Source organism: Rattus norvegicus, chromosome 1, assembly GCF_036323735.1.
Source record: "Rattus norvegicus strain BN/NHsdMcwi chromosome 1, GRCr8, whole genome shotgun sequence".
Taxonomy (NCBI): Eukaryota; Metazoa; Chordata; class Mammalia; order Rodentia; family Muridae; genus Rattus; species Rattus norvegicus.
The window spans coordinates 30,430,153-30,443,836 of NC_086019.1; positions in this window are offsets into that span (position 1 = coordinate 30,430,153).

The window sequence follows — 13,684 nt, forward strand, 5'->3', positions numbered from 1 at the left end:
TTCTCCTGGCAGACCAGCTCCCTGAAGGCAGGTTTTGTGTCTGAGGTTTTGTGTCCCTAGCCCCCTGCCTCATAACCATCTTTAACTTGAGTCCCAGAGGAGTCAATGTCTCCTTCTGGCCTTTACTAAATATTTTTAAAACTTCATAGTAAGCCTTCATAATTCTTGAAAAAATAGGAAGAAAAAAATACTTGTCTCATTTACTCTATACAACAAATGTTACCTTCCACAATGCAAAGACATCAAAAGAAAGTAGTCCATATCTACTTTGTGAATATACATCCCAAATTCTCAACAAAATGTTAGAAAACTAAAGTACACAACTGATAAAATGGTTTCATATCTTGCCTACATGTGGAATATTATGACAAGGTTGTTTTGTTATCCGAATAGATATAGAAACGCATCTTGCAAAATCCAACTCTATTCCATGGTAAAAATCACTCAAGTATGAGCAAATGGAATACTCTTTTGTAACCAAACATGGGAGTCTTTTAGCTAATATCACACTTGTTAATTAAGACTGGATTCTTCCCCCTTCAATAAGAAATAAGGCCAGATGGGACTGACAAGATTGCTCAGTGAACTGCTCTTAGATCTGGGTTCAGTTTCTAGTACCCATACAGGGGAGTTTACAACCTCTTTTGACTTCAGACCCAGGCAATCCCAACCCCTCTTCTGAGAAAAGCAAATATACCCACCCCAATCCACATAACTAAGAATAAAATAAATCTTCAAAATGGAAAAGGATATTCATTTTTACAATTCCTGTTAAGTATTTTACTGGATGTTCTTTCCAGGTCAACTACTTTGGAAAAAAGCCATAAAAATAGATTCAACAAATTTGAAGTAATTGAAACTATATCGAATGAATGTTCAATATGGGTTTTACCCAGCTGTGGACCATGAGCCTATAAGGCCTACTTACTACTTACCAGGTAATATATGTCCACTAGGCACAACACTGACATGAATGTTCTAGAGGCAACTCACAAGGTTCTGATTGAACTTGAGTCCTGTTCCGCAAGAGAAAATACATGCATGGTATTGTAAACTCGATTTGAAAAAAATCCTTACCACAGACCCTATGGGGATATAGTACTCATGCATTACTAAATGGACATGTATTTAAACTGCTCTCCAAATGTTTGTTTCTACCATAGAATAATGCTCCTCTCAGTCATGGCCAGAGACAACACCTTTGAGAGACAGTTGAAGCAATGAGTCATAATCTTTCCAAATGCAGAGAATTAAGTAACTGTTGAGTTCACTGCCCTAAATAAAACATCAATATCATGTCTTTCAAGTCCAAGGGAACATTGTGGAATAGAGAGCACATGGTTGGAGAAAGGATTACTACGAAATGCTGTCTTCTATCTATGTCATGATCATTTTGGTCACAGTTACCTGGCAGCTATGATTTCCTGCAAGTACACATAAGACAGGAAAACAGAAGGAAGGCAAATGGTCAATCAGGAGGCAGTGAGTAAGGTAAAGTTACAGGGATGGGAAAACATAATCATAGTGCACCGCATGCATGTATGCATCAAATGATCAAAATTTTAAAAATAACTGACATTGCCAGCCTAGCAAAAAAGCAGATATGGAAAACAATTTTGTACTTGCAGATAGGAGCTTATCATGGCTATCCTCTGAGAGTCTCTACCAGCAGCTGACTGAGACAGATGCAGATACAGACAACAATTTGACTGAGTTCAGGGGCCAAAATGGAAGAGTTAGGGGCAGGACTGAAGGAGCTAAAGGAGATTGCAACCCCATAGGAAGACCAACAGTATCAACTAACCCAGACCGCTCAGAGGTCCCAGAGACTGAACTACCAATCAAAGCATATATGGGCTGGTCTGTAGGAGAGGACTGCCTTGTCTGGCCTCAGGGAGGGGGGGTGCCTAATCCTATAGAGACTGGATGCCACAGGGAAGGGGGATGCTGGGGGTTGGATTGTGAGGCAGTAGGGGGGACAACCCTCTCAGAGGCAAAGGGTGGGAGCACTTGGAAGGGGGCAACATTTGGAATATAAATAAATAGAATAGTTTAATAAAAAATTAAGGAGAAGTGCCTTAAGTGCAAAACAACAAATGGAAATTTGTGCAAAACCATGAAAGCAGTGCTATAAAGTGCATTTAAACTTTCAATGCTCTCATTAGGAAGGGACAGAATTATCAAATTAGTCTCATTGTCCAACTGAAGGAACTGGGAAAAATTACAAAAATAGGCACAAAACGAAGGATAAAATAATGTAGGTCAGAGAGGTATAAGTGAAAATAAAAACAGAAACTGTATAAAGACAAATGTGTATTTATTGAAAAGATAAGTAAAATTGACAAACTTGTAATAAAAATGTTAACTTTAGAAGAAAGATCAGGGATACAGCCCAGTGGTAGAACACTTGTCCAGCATGTGTGGGGCTTTAGGTGTAATTGCCAGAACAGCAAAAAGACAAATGGGGAAGATAAGGAAAGTAAGAGGGAACAAGACAACTATCAGTAATAATAATAATATTAATATTAATATTAATAATACAGGCAAACTTGTAGAGATTCTCCAGTCATTTTAATGATCACATGAAAGAAACTATATATAAAATAAAACAACTTAGATGAAATGGATTAAATCCTCTCAAAACTATATCTATAAACCAGATGATTTGCCCCATAAGAAGCCTGCACTGGGATTTTCTGCCACCATGAACTATGCTGTGGGTTTTCTGCCATAACAGACTAAAATTAGAACCAAGAGCGTTCTTTCCTCTTAGGTTGCTTCTTTCCGGGGTTCTGTCTCTGCAGTGAGAACAGTAACTAGTCCTACATCTCCGTAGATGTGATATGCAGAATCCACTGAGTAAGCCATGCTGGGTTTTCTTTGGTCTGTTTTCCAAACTTCTCTAAGCCTATTGTCAATCTATGCTGACATATTTTAAGATTTGTTGGCATGTTCCAACTTAATGAACCTTTTGTTCTGTTGCAAATATTTTTATTACATTAATTTAATTACAGAAAATGAACAACATTTTATGTGTGGTTGCTGTGAAATTTTGAATGTCTGTGATTAATGAACAGAACAATATTAACATTTAGGAGCCAAATAGCTTGTCCTGTACATGATACTAAGGTGTCTTAGTTGCTTTTCCTGTTGCTGTGCTAAAACCCATGAACAGAAGCAAACTCAAGGCAGGAATGGTTTATTTTGGCTCAGTTTGAAATTAACAGTTCATCATAGCAGGAAAATCACAGGGAATGGACATTGAGGTAGCTGGTCACATTGTCATTTTATTATTGTGTTTATTATTTTAAATTCATATATATATTTATATATGAATATATATATACATATATATATTCTCTGTGTATGGGTATGTGCAGGTACTTGAAGTTGCAGAACTGAGAAGATGGTCCTCGATTTCCTGGTGCTGGAACTATAGGTAGTTAAGAGCTGCTTAAGGTGTACGCTAGGAATGAAACTCAGGTCCTTCAGAAGATCAGTAAACTCTCTTGTCTGATAACCCATATCTCGAGCCCCTAACTCTCTCTTTATATAGTCTTGGAGTACAACCTAGGGAATGGTGCCACCCAAAGTAGTGTATCATGAGAAGACAGGGGTTAGAGGCCTATTAGATGAACTTGGAATAAGTCACCTAGACCTAGATGGCATCACTGATACCTGTGGTCCAGGTCTGCCTAGGGAGCCTCCTGCCTCTGCATGTATTAATCTTAGAACCAGGAAGTGTCTGCTTTTAGCCCCTTGTCCTTCCCACAACAATGGATGAATACAGAGCATTCTTGCACCTGACACCCCAGTGTGTAGGTTCCTAGGAGCCCAGTTTCCTTCCTGTTAGACAGCAATGATCAGAATGATTGATGCTACACCTTCTTCACATATCACCACATTATATTTGTTTGTCTTTGACACTAAAGTCTGTTATTAAAACAGTTTGTCTCTTTATGTGTATTAGATGGAAATGTGTAGTCTCTAAGTTTTCTCTTATCTATTCAATGAAGACTACTTTATTTATTGTGTTCTTAGGAAACATTTATGCTCCAGGGTGAAATCAAAAGAAAACAGTAAAGGGAGAGAAAAAAGAATGGCAATATGGCCTCATTGCCTTTTGGTTCTCCCTAGTGCTTCCCAATGAGGTCCTCCAATGGTGTCCTGCCATTTCCAGCTCCTAAAGCTGTCCCGTATTAAAATCCAAGGTGGTTTTCTCTCCCTCACTCACCCCCCCCTCGCTCTCTTAACTTGCTTGTCTCTGCCATCCCAATAAACCTACTCCACATGAAAAAAAAATCCAAGGTGTACTGCCTCACCATTCATTTCAGCTTTGTACAATTATTGTCCTAGTTGCCTACAAAGGGGCCTCATTTCCTACTTCTGCTTTCTGGGTTACAGATCTTGCATCTGCCAATTTCTTCTCTGGGACTCCTCAGCTCTACTGGGGCCCTGACAAAGAAGAAACCAGAACTGCTTTTTGAAAAAAAAAATGTGATGCATCTCACCCCTGAGCATTGAGGCTCTGGGTTTCCCTATGTAGTTCTGGTTTCAACCACAGATTGGAAAATGGGCTTAAAAATTAAATGATTCTCGGGGAACAAATTTAAGTGAGATTTAAATTGGAGGTAAATAATTGATTGCTATGGTCTGAATGTGCCCCTCTAAAATTCATAGTGAAACTTAATCTCATTGCAACATTGTTAAAAGGCAGGCCTTTCCATTCACGTATCATGAGGCCTTCTCAAGAAGGGAAAAATGTGTGTCCTTGTTAAAGAAAGACACCTTAGCTTTATTTACCATTGGGTCACTTTTGTATTCTGCTGTGGAAGGAGACCACTCACATGTTGAGTAAGGCACAGCAACAAGATCCTATCTTTACGTGGAAGGAATTTATTACTAGACAGTCAGTTTTCTAGCAACAGCTGCCAGAGTTGTGGGTGGAGGAGCACCCTCATAGAAGCAGGGGGAGGGAGGATGGGATGAGGGGGTTATGGATGGGAAACCTGGAAAGAGGAAGACATTTGAAATATAAATAAAAATCCAATAGAAAAAAGAAAAAACTACAGTCCCGTTCTGCGAAAGTTACCCACTCGTCAGCATCTTTTTGCAGTAGGAAGGAAGGGCTAAGTGTGCTTGACGTGCAGGGCCCTCCTTCATTCCGCAGTTTGTTGTTATGAAGCATGAAACTCCCCTGATTCCTTTGAAGACAGGGAAAGGCCTGGATTCAGTTCATACTGTATAGATACTAATTGCTCACTTACTGGACCACCTCATACTCTCCATCCACGAACCCATAGGAAACTAGAGAGTAAGCATGGAAACCAGCTTTCTAATGTGAGTGTTGGTTCCAACACGGTGAAGCTGTTAAACATGTACGAGTTGGCGGTGAGCATCACACCCAGGTCACTGCAATGCAAAAATCAACTCTTACCTCTCTGCCTTTTTTTTTATGGGAAGAAAGGATTGAGAAGACTTACTCAGGAAGCCTTCCTGTTTCTAAACACCATATTGAGAGATACTTACCACAGTTGTTATTCTCTTTAATTCCGGTTTTGTAGTTAGAAATTGCAAAGTCTGTCCTGAAATTTGCTATAAGAAGGAAACAAATCATAGACCAAGAAAGTGTTTGGCAAACTTTAAGTCACACATGGAATAATTTATACAGGGGAGCAGATTGTGGACAGCCAAAGCAAGGCCGGCCTCTAGTCCTTGGCTGTGGGTAGCTGTCAGAGATTTCACACCTCTGAAAGATGTTGTCATGAATCATGATGGTTGATGCTAGTTGTCAACATGATTAGATCTGGAGTAAACTAAGAAACATGGCTCTGGGAAAGGAATGAGGGTGTTTCCTGAAAGGGGAAATCTCTTGTTACATGAATGAAAAGACACTCACTTCCTCCAAGTAAGGGCACCTTCTCATTGTACCCCAGTTCTGAAGAAGCTCAAGGGGAAAGCTAGTGCTTTGTGTGCTCCCACTGTGAGTGTGCTTTCGTCTCTCCTGTTGTCCTTGCTTTACATCTCACTCAGTATCTTCAGCCTTCCAGTGTGAAGACTAGTGGCTTGCAAGGATCCTCCTTCTGTGCCAGATTTTAACTGCAGAGGGGTCCAGCATCGTGGATTACGCAGCGTCCAGGTTTTTAGAATCTTCCAGCATGTAGGCAGCCATTGTAGATGGCTCACAATGCAGATAACCTAACAAACTTCCTCTTAGTACATCTATCCCATTAGCTCTTTCTCTAAGAGTGATTTTGAAGATGTTTCCAAACCTGGACTCTTTGCCACCTTTATAGAATCCTCAAGTGTAGTCTGTTAGATTCATAAGATCACCCAAAATGGCTCCATTTTAAGTCTTATGATTTATTTCACTAATATCTCTTTACTGATATAAAAATAAACTTCTATGGCAAGAAAAGTGATTCAGGAGCAGGCATCACTCTGAAGTTTTCCAAAGGATGAGTTTCAAATTTATTTATTTTGTTTGACTCATGATGCCCCTCCCTTTTTAAAAAAGTGCATTTTCTCAGTGAAATGAGTTATAAATTCACTTAAGAAAAACATATAACTTTCAGTTTCTGGCTGTGCCCGGAGCTGAACTGGTCCCACAGATCCCTGCACCCAAATGCCCTCAGGGAGAGAGCTGAACCCTCAGAAGTGTGGACAATTCTGAGACCTCAGGGGAGATCACAACTTCTGCTTAATTTCTGGCCCAAGAAACCCACCTAGAGCCCTTTGGGCAAAGGGACATAGGAGCAGTCAGGATCAGGACCCTTCTGGTGTCTGCCTGACCTGAGAGCTGAAAGCACCTGCCAGGAGCACACCTGAGAGCAGAGATAAGTTCAACTATTCTGCGCATAGCAACCTACCTTGAAGCTTCAGGTCACACAAAGCCAGGAGCAGCTCTCTACTCCCAGGTCTGGCTGAACGAAAACAGGTTTACAGGACTGCTGACACATAGGCTTACAGAAGGGTCAAGTCACCGTCAGAGACAGCAAGACCAGCTACCACCAGAGGCAATCTGATGGAAATAGGCAAGCACAGGAACCTAAGCAACAGAAACCAAGACTACTTGGCATCATCAGAGCCTAGTTCTCCCACCAAAGCAAATACTGGATATCCAAAGACACTGGAAAAGCAAGATTTGGATTTAAAATCTCATGATGACAGAGAAATTTAAGAAGGAAAAAATAACCCCCTTAAAAAATATAGGACAATACAAGTAAACAAGTAGAAGCCCTTAAAGAGGAAACACAAAAATTCCTTAAAGAATTACTGGAAAAAACAACCAAAGAGGTGAAGGAATTGAACAAAACCATCCAGGATTTAAAAATGGAAATAGAAACAATAAAGAAAGCACAAAGGGAGACAACCCTGGAGATAGAAAACCTAGGGAAGAGATTAGTAGTCATAGAGGCAAGCAACAACCAACAGAATACAAAGAGATAGAAGAGAGAATCTCAGGGGGAAAGATAACATAGAAAACATCAACACAACCATCAAAGGTAATGTAAAATGTTAAAAGCTCCTAACCCAAAACATTCAGGAAATCCAGGACACAATGAGAAGAACAAACTTAAGGATAATAGGTATAGAAGAGAGCAAAGACTCCCAACTTAAAGGGGCAGTAAATATCTTCAACAAATTTATAGAAGAAAACTTCCCTAATCTAAAGAAAGAGATGCCTATAAACACACAAGAAGCCTACATAACTCCAAATAGATTGAACCAGAAAAAAATTCCTCCCATCACATAATAGTCAAAACACCAAACACATAGAAGAAAGAAAGAATATTAAAAGCAGTAAGGAAAAACTGTCAAGTAACATATAAAGGCAGACCTATCAGAATTATACCAGACTTCTCACCAGAGACTAGGAAAGCCATAAGATCCTGGGTAGATGTGATACAGACCCTAAGAGAACACAAATGCCAGCCCAGGCTACTATATCCAGCAAAACTCTCAATTAACATAGGTGGAGAAACCAAGATATTCCATGACAAAACCAAATTTACAGAATATCTTTCCACAAATCCAGCCCTACAAAGGATAATAGATGGAAAACTCCAACACAAGGAGGGAAACTACACCTTAGAAAAAGCAAGAAAGTGATCTGCTAGCAATGAAACCAAAAGAAGAGAAACACACAACATAATTCCACCTCTTACAACAAAAATAACAGGAAATGACAATCACTATTCCTTAATATCTCTTAACATCAATGTACTTAATTCCAAATAAAAAGACATAGACTGATAGACTGGATATGCAAAAAGGACCCAGCATTTTGCTGCATACAGGAAACACCACAGAGACAAAAAGAGACACTACCACAGAATAAAAGGCTGGAAAACAACTTTCCAAGCAAATGGTCCGAAGAAACAAACGAGAAGCCATTCTAATATAGAATAAAATCAACTTTGAACCAAAAGTTATCAGAAAAGGTAAGGAAGGACACTTCATAATCAACAAAGGAAAAATCCACCAGGAAAAACTCTCAATCCTAAATATCTATGCTGCAAATGCAAGGTTACCTACATTCATAAAAGAAACCTTACTAAAGCTCAAAGCACACATTGCACCCCATACAATAATAGAGGGAGTTTTCAACATCCCACTCTCAACAACTGACATATCATGGAAACAGAAACTAAACAGAGACCAAAAGAAACTAACAGAAGTTATGAACCAAATGGATTTAACAGATATTTATAGAGCATTTCATCCTAAATCAAAGGAATACATCTTCTTCTCAGCATCTCATGATACCTTTTCCAAAAATTGACCATATGGTCAGTCACAAAACAGGCCTCAACAGATAAAAGGAGATTGAAATAATTCCATGCATTCTATCAGATCACCATAGACTAAGGCTGGTCTTCAATAACAATGACAGAAAGCTCATATACATATGAAATTTGAACAACACTTTACTCAATGATATCTTTGTCAAGGAAGAAATAAAGAAATTAAAGACTTCTTAGAATTTAATGAAAATGAAGGCACAACATACCCAAATTTATGAGACACAATGAAAGCAGTGCTAAGAGGAAAACTCATAGCTCTGAGTGCCTCCAACAAGAAACAGGAGAGAACATACATTAGCTGCTTGACAGCACACCTAAAAGCTCTAGAACAAAAAGAAGCAAATACATGCAAGAGGAGTAGAAGACAGGAAATAATCAAACTCATGGGTGAAATCAACCAAGTAGAAATAAAAAGGACTTTACAAAGAATCAATGAAACCAGGAGCTGGTTCTTTGAGAAAATCAACAAGATAGATTAAACCCTTAGTCAGACTAACCAGAGGGCAGTGAGACAGTATCCAAATTAACAAAATAAGAAATGAAAAGGCAGACATAAAAACAGAAACTGAGGAAATTAAAAAAAAATCAAATCCTACTACAAAAGCCTATTCAACTAAACTTGAAAATCTGGAAGAAATGGACAGTTTTCTAAATAAATACCAGGTACCAAAGTTAAATCAGGAACAAATAAACCATCTAAACAATATAGAAGCAGTCATTTAAAGTCTCCCAACCAAAAAAAGCCTAGGACCAGATGGGTTTAGTGCAGAATTCTATCAGACCTTCATAAAAGACCAATACTATTCAAACTATTCCACAAAATAGAAACAGAAGGAGCACTACTCAATTCCTTCTATGAAGTCACAATTATGCTTATACCTAAACCGCACAAAGACCAAAGAAAGAAAACTTTACACCAATTTCCCTTATGAATATCACTGAAAAAATACTCACTAAAAGTCTCGCAAGCTGAATCCAAGAACACATCAAAATGATCTTCCACCATGATCAAGTAGGCTTCATCCTAGGGATTCCGGGATGATTCAGTATAAAGAAATCCATCAGTATAATCCACAATGTAAAAAAATTCAAAGAAAAAAATGATCATTAGAGGCTGAGAAAGCATTTGACAAAATTCAACACCCCTTCAAGATAAAGTCCTGGAAAGATCAGGAATTAAAGACCCTAAACATAGTAAAATCAATATACAGCAAACCAGTAGCCAACATTAAACTAAATGGAAAGAAACTTGAAGCTATCCGACTAAAATCAGGGACTAGGCAAGGCTACCCACTCTCTCCCTACTAATTCAACATAGTGCTCAAAATCCTAGACAGAGCAATCAGACTACAAAAGGAGGTTAAAGGGGTACAAATAGGAAAGGAAGAAGTAAAAATATCACTATTTGCAGATGATGATAGTGTATTTAGTAACCCCAAAAGATTCACCAGAGAACTACTAAGCCTGATAAATAACAGCAAAGTGACTGGGTATAAAATTAACTCAAATAAACCAGCAGCCTTCCTCTACTCAAAGGATAAGCAGGCTGAAAAAAATGACACCCTTCACAGTAGTCACAATAACATAAAATACCTGGGTGTGACTCTAATCAAGCAAGTGACAGATCTGTATAACAAGAACTTCAAGTCTCTGAAGAAAGAAATTGAAGATCTCAAAAGATGGAAAGATCTCCCATGATCATGGATTGGCAGGATTAATATAGTAAAAATGGCTATTTTGCCAAAAGGAATCTACAGATTCAATGCAATCCCCAGCAAAATTCCTACTCAATTGTTCACAGAGTTAGAAAGAGCAATTTGGAAATTCATTTGAAATAACAAAAAGCCCAGGATAGCGAAACCTATCCTCAATAATAAAAGAACTTCTGGGGGAATCACCATCCCTGATCTCAAGCAATATTACAGAGCAGTAGTCATAAAAACTGTATGGTATTGGTACAGAGACAGGCAGATAGATCAGTGGAATAGAATTGAAGACCCAGAAATGAACCCACATACCTATGGTCACTTGATCTTTGACAAAGAAGCTAAAACCATCCAATGGAAAAAAGATAGCATTTTCAACAAACAGTGCTGGTTCAACTGGAGGTCAGCATGTAGAAGAATGCAAATTGACCCATTCTTATCATCCTGTACAAAGCTTAAGTCCAAGTGGATCAAGGACCTCCACATCAAACCAAATGCATTCAAACTAATAGCAAAAAAAGTGGGGAAGAGCCTTGAGCACATGGGCACTGGGGAAATTTTCCTGAACAAAACACCAATGGCTTATGCTCTAAGATCAAGGATCGACAAATGGGACCTCATAAAACTTCAAAGCTTCTGTAAGGCAAAACATTAGGGCAAAACAGCAACCAACAGATTGGGAAAAGTTTTTTACCAATCCTACATCTGATAGGTGACTAATATACAAAATATACAAAGAATTCAAGAAGTTAGATTCCAGAGAGCCAAGTAACCCTATTAAAAATGGGGTACAGAGATAAACAAAGAATTCTCAGCTGAGGAATATTGAATGGCTGAGAAGCACCTAAAGAAATGTTCGACATCCTTAGTCATCAGGGAAATTCAAATCAAGACAGTTGGAGTGGCTAAGATCAAAAACTCAGGTGAAAATAGATGCTGGTGAGGATGTGGAGAAAGAGGAACACTCCTTTGTTGCTGATGGGATTGCAAACTGGTACCACCACTCTGTAAATCAGTCTGGAGGTTCCTCAGGAAATTGGACATTGTACTACCTGAGGACCCAGCTATACCTCTCCTTGGCATATACCCAAATGATACAACAAGGGCACATCCCCCACTATGTTCATAGTAGCCTTATTTATAATAGCCAGGAACTGGAAAGAACCCAAGTGCCTTTCAATTCAACAGAGGAATGGATACAGAAAATGTAGTACATCTACACAATTGAGTACTACTCAGTTATCAAAAACAATGACTTCATGAAATTCATAGGCAAATGGATTGAACTACTAAATATCATCCTGAGTAAGGTAACCCAATCACACACACACAAAAAAAAAAAAACCCACACATTATATGCAGTCACTGATAAGTGGATATTAGCCCAAAATCTCAAATTATCCAAGATAAAATCCACAGCCCACATGAAGCTCAAGAAGGATAACCAGTGTGTGGATGCTTCAATACTTCTTAAAAGGGGGAACAAAAAATATTCATTGAGGGAATATGGTTACAAAGTTTGGAGCAGAGATTGAAAGATTGGCCATTCAGAGGCTGCCCCACCTGAGGATACATTTATATACAGCCACCAAAACTAGATAATATTGATGGAACCAAGAAATGCATGTTGACAGGAGCCTGATATAGCTAGCTTTCTCCTGAGAGGCTCAGCCTGAACATGTCAAATACAGAGGAATGCTAGCAGCAAACCATGGAACTGAGAACGGGGTCCCCATTGGAGGAATTACAGAAAGGATTGAAGGAGCTGAAGGGGCTTGCAACCTCAAAAGAACAACTATATCAATGAACCAGACTCCCAGGGACTAACTCACTACCCAAAGAGTACACATGGACAGACCCATTGCTCCAGCTGCGTATGTAGCAGAGGATGGACTTGTTGGGCACCAATGGAAGGAAAAGCCCTTGGTCCTGCCAAGACTGGACCCCTCCAGTGTAGGGGAATATTGGGGGAGGTGGGAAGGGGGGGTGGTTGGGGAGGGGGAACAGCCTTATAGAAGAATGGGAGTTGGATGGGATAGGAGACTTATGGATGGGAAGCTGGGAAAGAGAATAACATTTGAAATATAAATTAAAATATCCAATAAAAAATTTTATAAAAAAGAAAAAAGAAAAACATGCAAAATTTAAAACAATAGAATACTATGCAAAACAACTGTTATCTACCTAAAACTAATTTAATTTCATCATGTCAGTTCTTATTTCAGAGATTTAATACCATTTACATGGAAACAGTGGATATGCACACCAAGGTGTGTGTGGTTATATGTTTCTATCAACAGGTTTGTCATAAACTCTGTATATTCAAGGGGCCACTGAATTAAACAATAGACACATTTTTAAGTTTGGACTCAAGGCCCAACTGGCATTCGGTATCAGAAGGAAGAAAAGAAAAACATTATCGTGTCTACAACAGTGTTTCCAAACTTATTTTATTTAATAGCTTCCAATGGCTGAAGACTAAATATCAAATAATTATTTTTTATCAGAAAAATGTAACTAAGTTTAAGGATGTTTTTAATGGAACTTAATACTCTTTGGGAGAATCGATGTTTTGTTTTGATTTAAGACTTTGTGGTGGCTTTGGTAAGTTACATAGAAGTAACTCACACTTTGAGGAAAGGCCAGCATAATAAAACCTTCTCTTCACTTCCTATAAGGACAAGTGAAAGACATGAGTAATGTTTGAAGTGTGAATAATACAAATTATCACTTATATTTTTATATTTGGTTTGGGGCTATAAGGCAAATATTGATAATGTACATGAAAGTGCAAACAGCAAGAAGGAAGAGGGGGAGGGAAGGAGAGAGGGGAGAGGAGAGACGAGAGACGAGAGACAGAGAGACAGAGACAGACAGAGAGATTCATTCAAGTACTCCGGTTCTGAGATCAGCTAGAAGTTTCAATAATCCCCTGTGAAAAAAGACCTTTTTTTTTTCAAAACCTGCTAGGGAAAACATCTCTCAATAGATATTCCTAATGAAATATTCCTGTAAATGATTAAAAGACCGTAAACCCAAGGATGATGGCATAATGAAGGTTTCAGGGTAGAAAATGTCTACCCAGAATAGAAAAAGAACCAGTTAAAAATCACAACAATTGAAAAAAATATTTTCAGTGACAACTTCCACTTCTCTGGTAAGTTTTCCCAT